A 17103-nucleotide genomic window follows, 5' to 3' on the forward strand; every position below is an offset into this window, starting at 1 on the left:
TGAATTTTGACTTAATTTACTTATATACAGTAAAGATATTAAATTTTTTGTTAAAATTTGAATTTAAAAAAATTTTTTTTTAAAAAGTGGGCGTGTTCTTCATCCAATTTTGCTAATTTTTATTTAGCACATATATAGTAATAGTAGTAACGTTCCTGCCAAATTTAATCATGATATCTTCAACGACTGCCAAATTACAGCTTGCAAAACTTTTAAATTACCTTCTTGTAATAGTGGGCGGTGCCACGCCCTTTGTCCAAAATCTTACTAATTTTCTATTCTGCGTCATGACTTCAACCCATCTACCAAGTTTCATCGCTTTAACCGCCTTTGGCAATGAATTATCGCATTTTTTCGGTTTTTCGAAATTTTCGATATCGAAAAAGTGGGCGTGGTTATAGTCCGATATCGTTAATTTTAAATAGCGATCTGAGATGAGTGCTCAGGAACCTACATACCAATTTTCATCAAGATACCTCAAAATTTACTCAAGTTATCGTGTTAACGGACGGACGGACGGACGGACGGACATGGCTCAATCAAATTTTTTTTGGATCCTGATTATTTTGATATATGGAAGTCTATATCTATCTCGATTCCTTTATATATGTACAACCAACCGTTATCCAATCAAACTTAATATACTCTGTGAGCTCTGCTCAACTGAGTATAAAAACGCAATATGTAGGCTACACGAGGACGGAGTGGTCAAAGAACCAAAACGAATGGATTAAACAATACGTAACTCTAGAATTTAAAGATATAAAACGAGAAACAACGCTTGACAACCTTTAAAAGTTTTATTAACTATATCAAAAATTGAAGCTCTGAAGCAAACAACTGCTGAGTGATCTACTCAAATTTGTTGAACAAAACGACTTAAGTATTTTAACCATGCTTAACCTTTAGGCAAGTTTATTTAGAAAAACGCAATATGTAGGCTACACGAGGACGGAGCGGTCGAGTAACGAAAACGAATGGGTTAAACAAATTCGTACGCGGTTTTTATCGTATTTAACTCTAGAATTAAAGGATTTGAAACGAGATACAACGTTTGACAACCTTTAAAAGTTTTAATAACTATGTCAAAAATTATTATTCTGAAGCCAACAACTGCTGAGTGATCTACTCAAATATGTTGAACGAAACGACTTAAGTATTTTAACCATGCTTAACCTTTAGGAAAGTTTATTAAAAAAACGCAATATGTAGGCTACACGAGGACGGAGCGGTCGATTAACCAAAACAAATGGGTTAAACAAATTCGTACGCAGTTTTATCATATTTAACTCTAGAATTAAAGGATACAAAACGAGAAACAACGTTTGACAACCTTTAAAAGTTTTATTAACTATATCAAAAATTGAAGCTCTGAAGCAAACAACTGCTGAGTGATCTACTCAAATTTGTTGGAAAAAAACGACATACATATGTTAACCATGCTTAACCTTTAGGCCGGTAAGTTTATTTAGAAAAACGCAATATGTAGGCTACACGAGGACGGAGCAGTCGAGTAACCAAAACGAATGGATTAAACAATACATAACTCTAGAATTAAAGGATGTAAAAGAGAAACAACGTTTGAAACCCTTTAAACGTTTTAATAACTATGTCAAAAATTATTGTTCTGAATCCAACAACTGCTGAGTGATCTACTCAAATTTGTGGAACGAAGTGACATTAGTATTTTAACCTTGCTTAACCTTTAGGCCGGTAAGTTTATTTAGAAAAACGCAATTGTAGGCTACACGAGGACGGAGCGGTCGAGTAACCAAAACGAATGGGTTAGACAAATTCGTACGCGGTTTTTATCGTATTTAACTCTAGAATTAAAGAATATGAAACGAGATACAACTATTGACAACCTTTAAATGTTTTAATAACTATGTCAAAAATTATTATTCTGAATCCAACAACTGCTGAGTGATCTACTCAAATTTGTTGAACGAACCGACATAAGTATTATAACCTTACTTAACCTTTAGGCCGGTAAGTTTATTTATAAAAACGCAATTGTAGGCTACAAGAGGACTGAGCGGTCGAATAACCAAAACGAATGGGTTAAACAAATTCGTACGCAGTTTTATCATATTTAACTCTAGAATTAAAGGATATAAAACGAGAAAAAACGTTTGACGAACTTTAAAAAGTTTTAATAAATATCTCAAAAATTATTATTCTGAAGCCAACAACTGCTGAGTGATCTACTCAAATTTGTTGAACGAACCGACATAAGTATTATAACCTTACTTAACCTTTAGGCCGGTAAGTTTATTTATAAAAACGCAATTGTAGGCTACAAGAGGACGGAGCGGTCGAGTAACCAAAACGAATGGGTTAAACAAATTCGTACGCGCTTTTTATCGTATTTAACTCTAGAATTAAAGGATTTGAAACGAGATACAACGTTTGACAACCTTTAAAAGTTTTAATAACTATGTCAAAAATTATTATTCTGAAGCCAACAACTGCTGAGTGATCTACTCAAATATGTTGAACGAAACGACTTAAGTATTTTAACCATGCTTAACCTTTAGGCAAGTTTATTTAGAAAAACGCAATATGTAGGCTACACGAGGACGGAGCGGTCGATTAACCAAAACAAATGGGTTAAACAAATTCGTACGCAGTTTTATCATATTTAACTCTAGAATTAAAGGATACAAAACGAGAAACAACGTTTGACAACCTTTAAAAGTTTTATTAACTATATCAAAAATTGAAGCTCTGAAGCAAACAACTGCTGACTGATCTACTCAAATTTGTTGAACAAAACGACTTAAGTATTTTAACCATGCTTAAACTTTAGGCCGGTAAGTTTATTTAGATAAACGCAATATGTAGGCTATACGAGGACGGAGCGGTCGAGTAATCAAAACGAATGGGTTAAACAAATTCGTACGCGGTTTTTATCGTATTTAACTCAAGAATTAAAGGATATGAAACGAGATACAACGTTTGACAACCTTTAAAACTTTTAATAACTATATCAAAAATTATTGTTCTGAATCCAACAACTGCTGAGTGATCTACTCAAATTTGTGGAAAGAACGGACATTAGTATTTTAACCTTGCTTAACCTTTAGGCCGGTAAGTTTATTTAGAAAAACGCAATTGTAGGCTACACGAGGAAGGAGCCGTCGAGTTACCAAAACTTATGGGTTAAAAAAATTTGTACGCAGTTTTTATCATATTTAGCTTTAATATTAAAAGATATAAAACGAGAAACAACGTTTGAAACCCTTTAAAAACTTTAATAACTATATCAAAAATTATTGTTCTGAATCCAACAACTGCTGAGTGATCTACTCAAATTTGTTGAACGAACTGACATAAGTATTATAACCTTACTCAACCTTTAGGCCGGTAAGTTTATTTATAAAAACGCAATTGTAGGCTACACGAGGACGGAGCGGTCGAATAACCAAAACGAATGGGTTAAACAAATTCGTACGCAGTTTTATCATATTTAACTCTAGAATTAAGGGATATAAAACGAGAAAAAACGTTTGACGAAATTTAAAAAGTTTTAATAAATATCTCAAAAAATGTTGCTCTGAAGCAAACAACTGCTGAGTGATCTACACAAATTCGTTGTCAAATCGACTTACGTATTTTAAGCCTGCTGAACGTTTAGGCCGGTAAGTTTATTTAGAAAAACGCGATATGTAGGCTACACGAGGATGGAGCGGTCGAGTAACCAAAACGAATGGGTTAGACAAATTCGTAGGCGGTTTTTATCGTATTTAACTCTAGAATTAAAGGATATGAAACGAGATACAACGTTTGACAATCGTTAAACGTTTTAATAACTATGTCAAAAATTATTATTCTGAAGCCAACAACTGCTGAGTGATCTACTCAAATATGTTGAACGAAACGACTTAAGTATGTTAACCATGCTTAACCTTTGGGCAAGTTTATTTAGAAAAACGCAATATGTAGGCTACACGAGGACGGAGCGGCCGAGTAACCAAAACGAATGGGTTAGACAAATTCGTAAGAGGCTTTTATCGTATTTAACTCTAGAATTAAAGAATATGAAACGAGATACAACGTTTGACAGCCTTTAAACGTTTTAATAACTATGTCCAAAATTATTATTCTGAAGCCAACAACTGCTGAGTGATCTACACAAATATGTTGAACGAAACGACTTAAGTATTTTAACCATGCTTAACCTTTAGGCCGGTAAGTTTATTTAGAAAAACGCAATATGTAGGCTACACGAGGACGGAGCGGTGGAGTAACCGAAACGAATGGGTTAAACAAATTCGTACGCGGTTTTTATCATATTTAACTCTAGAATTAAAGGATATGAAACGAGATACAACGTTTGACAACCTTTAAAATTTTAATAACTATGTCAAAAATTATTATTCTGAAGCCAACAACTGCTGAGTGATCTACTCAAATATGTTGAACGAAACGACTTAAGTATTTTAACCATGCTTAACCTTTAGGCAAGTTTATTTAGAAAAACGCAATATGTAGGCTACACGAGGACGGAGCGGTGGAGTAACCAAAACGAATGGGTTAAACAAATTCGTACGCGGTTTTTATCGTATTTAACTCTAGAATTAAAGGATATGAAACGAGATACAACGTTTGACAACCTTTAAAACTTTTAATAACTATATCAAAAATTATTGTTCTGAATCCAACAACTGCTGAGTGATCTACTCAAATTTGTGGAACGAACGGACATAAGTATTATAACCTTGCTTAACCTTTAGGCCGGTAAGTTTATTTAGAAAAACGCAATTGTAGGCTACACGAGGACGGAGCGGTCGAATAACTAAAACGAATTGGTTAAAAAAATTCGTACGCAGTTTTTATCATATTTAGCTTTAATATTAAAAGATATAAAACGAGAAACAACGTTTGAAACCCTTTAAAAACTTTTAATAACTATATCAAAAATTATTGTTCTGAATCCAACAACTGCTGAGTGATCTACTCAAATTTGTTGAACGAACCGATATAAGTATTATAACCTTACTTAACCTTTAGGCCGGTAAGTTTATTTATAAAAACGCAATTGTAGGCTACACGAGGACGGTGCGGTCGAATAACCAAAACGATTTGGTTAAAAAAATTCGTACGCAGTTTTTATCATTTAACTATAATATTAAAGGTTATAAAACGAGAGACAGCGTTTGGCACCCTTTAAAAAGTTTTAATAACTATCTCAAAAATTGTCGCTTACGTATTTTAAGATCGGTAAGCAAATTAAAAAACGCAATATGTAAGCTAACGAGGAAGGAGCCGTCGAGTAACCAAAACAAATTGGTAAAAAAATTTTTACGCGGTATTTATCAGATTTAGCTCTAGAATTAAAGGATATAAAACGAAAAACAACGTTCGACACCCTTTAAAAACTTTTAATGACTATATCAAAAATTATTGTTCTGAAGCCAACAACTGCTGAGTGATCTACTCAAATTTGTTGAACGAAACGACTTAAGTAGTTTAACCATGCTTAACCTTTAGGCCGGTAAGTTTATTCAGAAAAACGCAATATGTAGGCTACACGAGGACGAAGCGGTCTATAACCAAAACGAATAGGTTAGAAAAATTCGTACGCAGTTTTTATAATACTTAGCTCTAATATTAAAGGATATAAAACGAGAAATAACGTTTGAAACCCTTTAAAACTTTTAACAACTATATCAAAAATTATTGTTCTGAAGCCGACAACTGCTGAGTGATCAACTCAAATTTGTTGAACGAAACGACTTAAGTATTCTAACCATGCTTAACCTTTAGGCCGGTAAGTTTATTTAGAAAAACGTAATATGTAGGCTGCACGAGGACGGAGCGGTCGAGTAACCAAAACGAATGGGTTAAAAAAATTCGTACGCGGTATTTATCAGATTTGGCTCTAGACTTAAAGGATATAAAACGAGAAACAACGTTTAAAACCTTTTAAAACTTTTAATAATTATAGCAAAAATTATTGCTCTGAAGCCGACAACTGCTGAGTGATCTACTCAAATTTGTTGAACGAAACGACTTAAGTAGTTTAACCATGCTTAACTTTTAGGCCGGTAAGTTTATTTAGAAAAACGTAATATGTAGGCTGCACGAGGACGGAGCGGTCGAGTAACCAAAACGAATGGGTTAAACAAATTCGTACGCGGTTTTCTCATATTTAACTCCAGAATTAAAGGATATAAAACGAGAAGTAACGTTTGACAATCTTTTAAAATTTTTAATAACTTTCTCAAAAATTATTGTTCTGAAGCCAACAACTGCTGAGTGATCTACTCAAATTTGTTGAACGAAACGACTTAAGTATTCTAACCATGCTTAACCCTTAGGCCGGGAAGTTTATTTAGAAAAACGTAATATGTAGGCTGCACGAGGACGGAGTGGTCGAGTAACCAAAACGAATGGGTTAAAAAAATTCGTACGCGTTATTTATCAGATTTAGCTCTAGAATTAAAGGATATAAAACGAGAAATAACGTTTGAAACCCTTTAAAACTTTTAATAACTATATCAAAAATTATTGTTCTGAAGCCGACAACTGCTGAGTGATCAACTCAAATTTGTTGAACGAAACGACATAAGTATTCTAACCATGCTTAATTTTTAGGCCGGTAAGTTTATTTAGAAAACGTAATATGTAGGCTGCACGAGGACGGAGCGGTCGAGTAACCAAAACGAATGGGTTAAAAAAATTCGTACGCAGTTTTTATCATATTTAGCTCTAATATTAAAGGATATAAAACGAGAAATAACGTTTGAAACCCTTTAAAACTTTTAATAACTATATCAAAAATTATTGTTCTGAAGCCGACAACTGCTGAGTGATCAACTCAAATTTGTTGAACGAAACGACATAAGAGTTTAACCATGCTTAACCTTTAGGCCGGTAAGTTTATTCAGAAAAACGCAATATGTAGGCTACACGAGGACGAAGCGGTCTAGTAACCAAAACGAATAGGTTAGACAAATTCGTACGCAGTTTTTATAATACTTAGCTCTAATATTAAAGGATATAAAACGAGAAAAAACGTTTGACGAACTTTAAAAAGTTTTAATAAATATCTCAAAAAATGTTGCTCTGAAGCAAACAACTGCTGAGTGATCTACACAAATTCGTTGAACAAATCGACTTACGTATTTTAAGCATGCTTAACCTTTAGGCCGGTAAGTTTATTTAGAAAAACGCGATATGTAGGCTACACGAGGATGGAGCGGTCGAGTAACCAAAACGAATGGGTTAGAAAAATTCGTAGGCGGTTTTTATCGTACTTAACTCTAGAATTAAAGGATATGAAACGAGATACAACGTTTGACAACCTTTAAAAGTTTTAATAACTATGTCAAAAATTATTATTCTGAAGCCAACAACTGCTGAGTGATCTACTCAAATATGTTGAACGAAACGACTTAAGTATTTTAACCATGCTTAACCTTTAGGCAAGTTTATTTAGAAAAACGCAATATGTAGGCTACACGAGGACGGAGCGGTGGAGTAACCAAAACGAATGGGTTAAACAAATTCGTACGCGGTTTTTATCGTATTTAACTCTAGAATTAAAGGATATGAAACGAGATACAACGTTTGACAACCTTTAAAAGTTTTAATAACTATGTCAAAAATTATTATTCTGAAGCCAACAACTGCTGAGTGATCTACTCAAATATGTTGAACGAAACGACTTAAGTATTTTAACCATGCTTAACCTTTAGGCAAGTTTATTAAAAAAACGCAATATGTAGGCTACACGAGGATGGAGCGGACGAGTAACCAAAACGAATGGGTTAAACAAATTCGTACGCAGTTTTATCATATTTAACTCTAGAATTAAAGGATATAAAACGAGAAAAAAGGTTTGACAACCTTTAAAAGTTTTATTAACTATATCAATAATTGAAGCTCTGAAGCAAACAACTGCTGAGTGATCTACTCAAATTTGTTGAACAAAACGACTTAAGTATTTTAACCATGCTTAACCTTTAGGCCGGTAAGTTTATTTAATAAACGCAATATGTAGGCTATACGAGGACGGAGCGGTCGAGTAACCAAAACGAATGGGCTAAACAAATTCGTACGCGGTTTTTATCGTATTTAACTCTAGAATTAAAGGATATGAAACGAGATACAACGTTTGACAACCTTTAAAACTTTTAATAACTATATCAAAAATTATTGTTCTGAATCCAACAACTGCTGAGTGATCTACTCAAATTTGTGGAAAGAACGGACATTAGTATTTTAACCTTGCTTAACCTTTAGGCCGGTAAGTTTATTTAGAAAAACGCAATTGTAGGCTACACGAGGAAGGAGCCGTCGAGTTACCAAAACGTTTGGATTAAAAAAATTTGTACGCAGTTTTTATCATATTTAGCTTTAATATTAAAAGATATAAAACGAGAAACAACGTTTAAAACCCTTTAAAAACTTTTAATAACTATATCAAAAATTATTGTTCTGAATCCAACAACTGCTGAGTGATCTACTCAAATTTGTTGAACGAACCGACATAAGTATTATAACCTTACTTAACCTTTAGGCCGGTAAGTTTATTTATAAAAACGCAATTGTAGGCTACACGAGGACGGAGCGGTCGAATAACCAAAACGAATGGGTTAAACAAATTCGTACGCAGTTTTATCATATTTAACTCTAGAATTAAAGGATATAAAACGAGAAAAAACGTTTGACGAACTTTAAAAAGTTTTAATAAGTATCTCAAAAAATGTTGCTCTGAAGCAAACAACTGCTGAGTGATCTACACAAATTCGTTGAACAAATCGACTTACGTATTTTAAGCATGCTGAACGTTTAGGCCGGTAAGTTTATTTATAAAAACGTAATATGTAGGCTGCACGAGGACGGAGAGGTCGAGTAACCAAAACGAATGGGTTAAAAAAATTCGTACGCGTTATTTATCAGATTTAGCTCTAGAATTAAAGGATTTAAAACGAGAAACAACGTTTGACACCCTTTAAAAACTTTTAATAACTATATCAAAAATTTTTGTTCTGAAGCCAACAACTGCTGAGTGATCTACTCAAATTTGTTGAAAGAAACGACTTAAGTAGTTTAACCATGCTTAACCTTTAGGCCGGTAAGTTTATTCAGAAAAACGCAATATGTAGGCTACACGAGGACGAAGCGGTCTAGTAACCAAAACGAATAGGTTAGAAAAACTCGTACGCAGTTTTTATAATACTTAGCTCTAATATTAAAGGATATAAAACGAGAAATAACGTTTGAAACCCTTTACAACTTTTAATAACTATATCAAAAATTATTGTTCTGAAGCCGACAACTGCTGAGTGATCAACTCAAATTTGTTGAACAAAACGACTTAAGTATTTTAACCATGCTTAACCTTTAGGCAAGTTTATTTAGAAAAACGCAATATGTAGGCTACACGAGGACGGAGCGGTCGAGTAACCAAAACGAATGGGTTAAACAAATTCGTACGCGGTTTTTATCGTATTTAACTCTAGAATTAAAGGATATGAAACGAGATACAACGTTTGACAACCTTTAAAAGTTTTAATAACTATGTCAAAAATTATTATTCTGAAGCCAACAACTGCTGAGTGATCTACTCAAATATGTTGAACGAAACGACTTAAGTATTTTAACCATGCTTAACCTTTAGGCAAGTTTATTAAAAAAACGCAATATGTAGGCTACACGAGGACGGAGCGGACGAGTAACCAAAACGAATGGGTTAAACAAATTCGTACGAAGTTTTATCATATTTAACTCTAGAATTAAAGGATATAAAACGAGAAACAAGGTTTGACAACCTTTAAAAGTTTTATTAACTATATCAAAAATTGAAGCTCTGAAGCAAACAACTGCTGAGTGATCTACTCAAATTTGTTGAACAAAACGACTTAAGTATTTTAACCATGCTTAACCATTAGGCAAGTTTATTTAGAAAAACGCAATATGTAGGCTACACGAGGACGGAGTGGCCAAAGAACCAAAACGAATGGATTAAACAATACGTAACTCTAGAATTTAAAGATATAAAACGAGAAACAACGTTTGACAACCTTTAAAAGTTTTATTAACTATATCAAAAATTGAAGCTCTGAAGCAAACAACTGCTGAGTGATCTACTCAAATTTGTTGAACAAAACGACTTAATTATTTTAACCATGCTTAACCTTTAGGCAAGTTTATTTAGAAAAACGCAATATGTAGGCTACACGAGGACGGAGCGGTCGAGTAACCAAAACGAATGGGTTAAACAAATTCGTACGCAGTTTTTATCGTATTTAACTCTAGAATTAAAGGATATGAAACGAGATACAACGTTTGACAACCTTTAAAAGTTTTAATAACTATGTCAAAAATTATTATTCTGAAGCCAACAACTGCTGAGTGATCTACTCAAATATGTTGAACGAAACGACTTAAGTATTTTAACCATGCTTAACCTTTAGGCAAGTTTATTAAAAAAACGCAATATGTAGGCTACACGAGGACGGAGCGGTCGAGTAACCAAAACGAATTGGTTAAAAAAATTCGTACGCGGTTTTTATCGTATTTAACTCTAGAATTAAAGGATATGAAACGAGATACAACGTTTGACAATCTTTAAAAGTTTTATTAACTATATCAAAAATTGAAGCTCTGAAGCAAACAACTGCTGAGTGATCTACTCAAATTTGTTGAACAAAACGACTTAAGTATTTTAACCATGCTTAACCTTTAGGCCGGTAAGTTTATTTAGATAAACGCAATATGTAGGCTAAACGAGGACGGAGCGGTCGAGTAACCAAAACGAATGTGTTAAACAAATTCGTACGCGGTTTTTATCGTATTTAACTCTAGAATTAAAGGATATGAAACGAGATACAACGTTTAACAACCTTTAAAACTTTTAATAACTATATCAAAAATTATTGTTCTGAATCCAACAACTGCTGAGTGATCTACTCAAATTTGTGGAACGAACGGACATAAGTATTATAACCTTGCTTAACCTTTAGGCCGGTAAGTTTATTTAGAAAAACGCAATTGTAGGCTACACGAGGACGGAGCGGTCGAATAACCAAAACGAATTGGTTAAAAAAATTCGTACGCAGTTTTTATCATATTTAGCTTTAATATTAAAAGATATAAAACGAGAAACAACGTTTGAAACCCTTTAAAAACTTTTAATAACTATATCAAAAATTATTGTTCTGAATCCAACAACTGCTGAGTGATCTACTCAAATTTGTTGAATGAACCGACATAAGTATTATAACCTTACTTAACCTTTAGGCCGGTAAGTTTATTTATAAAAACGCAATTGTAGGCTACACGAGGACGGAGCGGTCGAATAACCAAAACGAATTGGTTAAAAAAATTCGTACGCAGTTTTTATCATTTAACTATAATATTAAAGGATATAAAACGAGAGACAGCATTTGGCAACCTTTAAAAAGTTTTAATAACTATCTCAAAAATTGTCGCTTACGTATTTTAAGATCGGTAAGCAAATTAAAAAACGCAATATGTAAGCTAACGAGGAAGGAGCCGTCGAGTAACCAAAACAAATTGGTTAAAAAAATTTGTACGCGGTATTTATCAGATTTAGCTCTAGAATTAAAGGATATAAAACGAAAAACAACGTTCGACACCCTTTAAAAAACTTTTAATGACTATATCAAAAATTACTGTTCTGAAGCCAACAACTGCTGAGTGATCTACTCAAATTTGTTGAACGAAACGACTTAAGTAGTTTAACCATGCTTAACCTTTAGGCCGGTAAGTTTATTCAGAAAAACGCAATATGTAGGCTACACGAGGACGAAGCGGTCTAGTAACCAAAACGAATAGGTTAGAAAAATTCGTACGCAGTTTTTATAATACTTAGCTCTAATATTAAAGGATATAAAACGAGAAATAACGTTTGAAACCCTTTAAGACTTTTAATAACTATATCAAAAATTATTGTTCTGAAGCCGACAACTGCTGAGTGATCAACTCAAATTTGTTGAACGAAACGACTTAAGTATTCTAACCATGCTTAACCTTTAGGCCGGTAAGTTTATTTAGAAAAACGTAATATGTAGGCTGCACGAGGACAGAGCGGTCGAGTAACCAAAACGAATGGGTTAAAAAAATTCGGACGCGGTATTTATCAGATTTAGCTCTAGACTTAAAGGATATAAAACGAGAAACAACGTTTGAAACCTTTTAAAACTTTTAATAACTATATCAAAAATTATTGTTCTGAAGCCGACAACTGCTGAGTGGTCTACTCAAATTTGTTGAACGAAACGACTTAAGTAGTTTAACCATGCTTAACTTTTAGGCCAATAAGTTTATTTAGAAAAACGTATTATGTAGGCTGCACGAGGACGGAGTGGTCGAGTAACCAAAACGAATGGGTTAAACAAATTCGTACGCGGTTTTATCATATTTAACTCCAGAATTAAAGGATATAAAACGAGAAGTAACGTTTGACAATCTTTTAAAATTTTTAATAACTATCTCAAAAATTATTGTTCTGAAGCCAACAACTGCTGAGTGATCTACTCAAATTTGTTGAACGAAACGAATTAAGTATTCTAACCATGCTTAACCTTTAGGCCGGGAAGTTTATTTAGAAAAACGTAATATGTAGGCTGCACGAGGACGGAGAGGTCGAGTAACCAAAACGAATGGGTTAAAAAAATTCCTACGCGTTATTTATCAGATTTAGCTCTAGAATTAAAGGATATAAAACGAGAAATAATATTTGACAATCTCAAAAATTATTGTTCTGAAGCCAACAACTGCTGAGTGATCTATTCAAATTTGTTGAAAGAAACGACTTAAGTAGTTTAAACATGCTTAACCTTTAGGCCGGTAAGTTTATTTAGAAAAACGCATTTGTAGGCTACACGAGGACGGAGCAGTCGAGTAACCAAAACGAATGGGTTAAAAAAATTCGTACGCAGTTTTTATCATATTTAGCTCTAATATTAAAGGATATAAAACGAGAAATAACGTTTGAAACCCTTTAAAACTTTTAATAACTATATCAACAAGTAAGGAAGGCTAAGTTCGGGTGTAACCGAACATTATATACTCAGTTGAGAGCTGTGGAGACAAAGTAAGGGAAATCACCATGTTGTAAAAGGAACCTAGGGTAACCCTGGAATGTGTTTGTATGACATGTGTATCAAATGGAAGGTATTAAAGAGTATTTTAAGAGAAAGTGGGCCATAGATCTATAGATGGACGCCATTTAGGGATATCGCCATAAAGGTGGACCAGACCTGACTCGAGAATTTGTTTGTACGATATGGGTATCAAATGAAATGTGTTAATGATAATTTTAAAAGGGAGTGGGCCTAAGTTCTATAGGTGGACGTCTTTTCGAGATATCGCCATAAAGGTGGACCAGGGGTGACTCTAGAATTCATTTTGTACGATATGTGTGTCAAATAAAAGGTATTAATGAGTATTTTAAAAGAGCGCGGGCCTAAGTTCTATATATGTATGCCTTTTCGAGATATCGCCATAAAGATGGACCAGGGGTGACTCTAGAATTTGTTTGTACGATATGAGTATCAAATTAAAGGTGTTAATGAGTATTTTAAGAGGGCGTGGGCCTTAGTTCTATATGTGGACGCCTTTTCGAAATATCGCCATAAACGTGGACCAGGGGTGACTCTAGAATTCGTTTGTACTATATGGGTATTAAATGGAAGGTGTTAATGAGTATTTTAAAAGGGAGTGGGCCTTAGTACTATAGGTGGATGCCTTTTCGAGATATCGACATAAAGGTGGGCCAGGGGTGACTCTAGAATTTTTTTTGTACGATATGGGTATCAAATGAAAGGTGTTAATGAGTATTTTAAAAGGGTGTGGGCCTTAGTTCTATAGGTGGACGCCTTTTCGAGATATCGCCATAAAGGTGGACCAGGGGTGACTCTAGAATTTGTTTGTACGATATGGGTATCAAATGAAAGGTGTTAATGAGTATTTTAAAAGGGCGTGGTCCTTAGTTCTATAGGTGGACGCCTTTTCGAGATATCGACATGAAGGTGGACCAGGGGTGACTCTAGAATTTGTTTGTACGATATGGGTATCAAATGAAAGGTGTTAATGAGTATTTTAAAAGGGAGTGGGCCTTAGTACTATAGGTGGATGCCTTTTCGAGATATCGCCATAAAGGTGGGCCAGGGGTGACTCTAGAATTTTTTTTGTACGATATGAGTATCAAATGAAAGGTGTTAATGAGTATTTTAAGAGGGCGTGGGCCTTAGTTCTATATGTGGACGCCTTTTCGAGATATCGCCATAAAGGTGGGCCTGGGTTGACTCTAGAATTTTTTTGTAGGATATGGGTATCCAATGAAAGGTGTTAATAAGTATTTTAAAAAGGCGTGGGCCTTAGTTCTATAGGTGGACGCCTTTTCGAGATATCGACATGAAGGTGGACCAGGGGTGACTCTAGAATTTGTTTGTACGATATGGGTATCAAATGAAAGGTGTTAATGAGTATTTTAAAAAGGATTGGGCCTTAGTTATATATGTGGACGCCTTTTCGAGATATCGCCATAAACGTGGACAAGGGGTGACTCTAGAATGTGTTTGTACGATATGGGTATCAAATTAAAGTTGGGTTTGAAACGGGAGTGGCCCTTAGTTGCATATGTGAAGGCGTTTTCGAGATATCTACCAAAATGTGGACCAGGGTGATCCAGAACATCATCTGTCGGGTACCGCTAATTTATTTATATATGTTACACCACGTACAGTATTCCTTCCAAAATTCCAAGGGCTTTTGATTTCGGCCTGCAAAACTTTTTAATTTTCTTCTACTTAATATGGTAGGTGTCACACCCATTTTACCAAGTTTTTTTCTAAAGTTATATTTTGCGTCAATAGACCAATACAATTACCATGTTTCATTCCTTTTTTCGTATTTGGTATATAATTATGGCATTTTTTTCATTTTTCGTAATTTTCGATATCGAAAAAGTGGGCGTGGTCATAGTCGGATTTCGGCCATTTTTTACACCAATGCAAAGTGAGTTCAGATAAGTACGTGAACTGAGTTTAGTAAAGATATATCGATTTTTGCTCAAGTTATCGTGTTAACGGCCGAGCGGAAGGACAGACGGTCGACTGTGTATAAAAACTGGGCGTGGCTTCAACCGATTTCGCCCTTTTTCACAGAAAACAGTTATCGTCCTAGGAACTAAGCCTCTACCAAATTTCACAAGGATTGGTTAATTTTTTTCGACTTATGGCATTAAAAGCATCCTAGAAAAATTAAATGAAAAAGGGCGGAGCCACGCCCATTTTGAAATTTTCTTTTATTCTTGTATTTTGTTGCACCATATCATTACTGGAGTTAAATGATGGCATAATTTACTTATATGCTGTAATGATATTAACTTTTCTTTTAAAATTTGAATTAAAAAATTTTTTTTTTAAAAAGTGGGCGTGGTCGTTCTCCGATTTCGCTAATTTTTATTAAGTAGACATAAATTAATAAGAGAAACGTTCCTGCCAAATTTCATCATGATATCTTCAACGACTGCCAAATTACAGCTTGCAAAACTTCTAAATTACCTTCATTTAAAAGTGGGCGGTGCCACGCCCATTGTCCAAAATTTTACTAGTTTTCTATTCTGCGTCGCAAGCTCAACTCACCTACCAAGTTTCATAGCTTAATGCGTATTTGGTAATGAATTATCGCACTTTTTCGATTTTTCGAAATTTTCGATATCGAAAAAGGGGGCGTGGTTATTGTCCGATATCGTTCATTTTAAATAGCGATCTGAGATAAGTGCCCAGAAACCTGCATACCAAATGTCATCAAGATACCTCAAAATTTACTCAAGTTATCGTGTTAACGGACAGACGGACGGACGGACGGATGGACGGACGGACATGGCTCAATCGAATTTTTTTTCGATACTGATGATTTTGATATATGGAAGTCTATATCTATCTCGATTCCTTTATACATGTACAACCAACCGTTATGCAATCAAAGTTAATATACTCTGTGAGCTCTGCTCAACTGAGTATAAAAATTATTGTTCTGAAGCCAACAACTACTGAGTGATTTGTTGAACGAAACGACTTAAGTATTCTAACCATGCTTAACCTTTAGACCGATAAGTTTATTTAGAAAAACGCAATTGTAGGCTACACGAGTACGGAGCGGTCGAGTAAACAAAACGAATGGGTTAAAAAAATTCGTTCGCAGTTTTTATCATATTTAGCTCTAATATTAAGGGATATAAAACGAGAAATAACGTTTGAAACCCTTTAAAACTTTTAATAACTATACCAAACATTATAGTTCTGAAGCCAACAACTGCTGAGTGATCTACTCAAATTTGTTGAACGAAACGACTTAAGTATTCTAACCATGCTTAACCTTTAGGCCGGTAACTTTATTTAGAAAAACGTAATATGTAGGCTGCACGAGGACGGAGCGGTCGAGTAGCCAAAACGAAAGGGTTAAAAAAATTCGTACGCGGTATTTATCAGATTTAGCTCTAGAATTAAAGGATATAAAACGAGAAAAAACGTTTGACACCCTTTAAAAACTTTTAATAACTATATCAAAAATTATTGTTCTGAAGCCAACAACTGCTGAGAGATCTACTCAAATTTGTTGAACGAAACGACTTAAGTATTCTAACCATGCTTAACCTTTAGGCCGGTAAGTTTATTTAGAAAAACGCAATACGTAGGCTACACGAGGACGGAGCGGTCGAGTAACCAAAACGAATGGGTTTAACAAATTCGTACGCGGTTTTTATCGTATTTAACTCTAGAATTAAAGGATATAAAACGAGAAATAACGTTTGACAACCTTCAAAAAGTTTTATTAACTATATCAAAAATTATTGTTCTGAATCCAACAACTGCTGAGTGATCTACTCAAATTTGTTGAACGAACCGACATAAGTATTCTAACCATGCTTAACCTTTAGGCCGGTAAGTTTATTTAGAAAAACGCAATATGTAGGCTACACGAGGACGGAGCTGTCGAGTAACCAAAACGAATGGGTTAAAAAAATTCGTACGCAGTTTTTTTCATATTTAGCTTTAATATTAAAGGATATAAAACGAGAAACAACGTTTGAAACCCTTTAAAACTTTTAATAACTAT

The sequence above is a fragment of the Eurosta solidaginis genome, chromosome 3 (genome assembly GCF_040869045.1).
Source record: "Eurosta solidaginis isolate ZX-2024a chromosome 3, ASM4086904v1, whole genome shotgun sequence".
Lineage (NCBI taxonomy): Eukaryota > Metazoa > Arthropoda > Insecta > Diptera > Tephritidae > Eurosta > Eurosta solidaginis.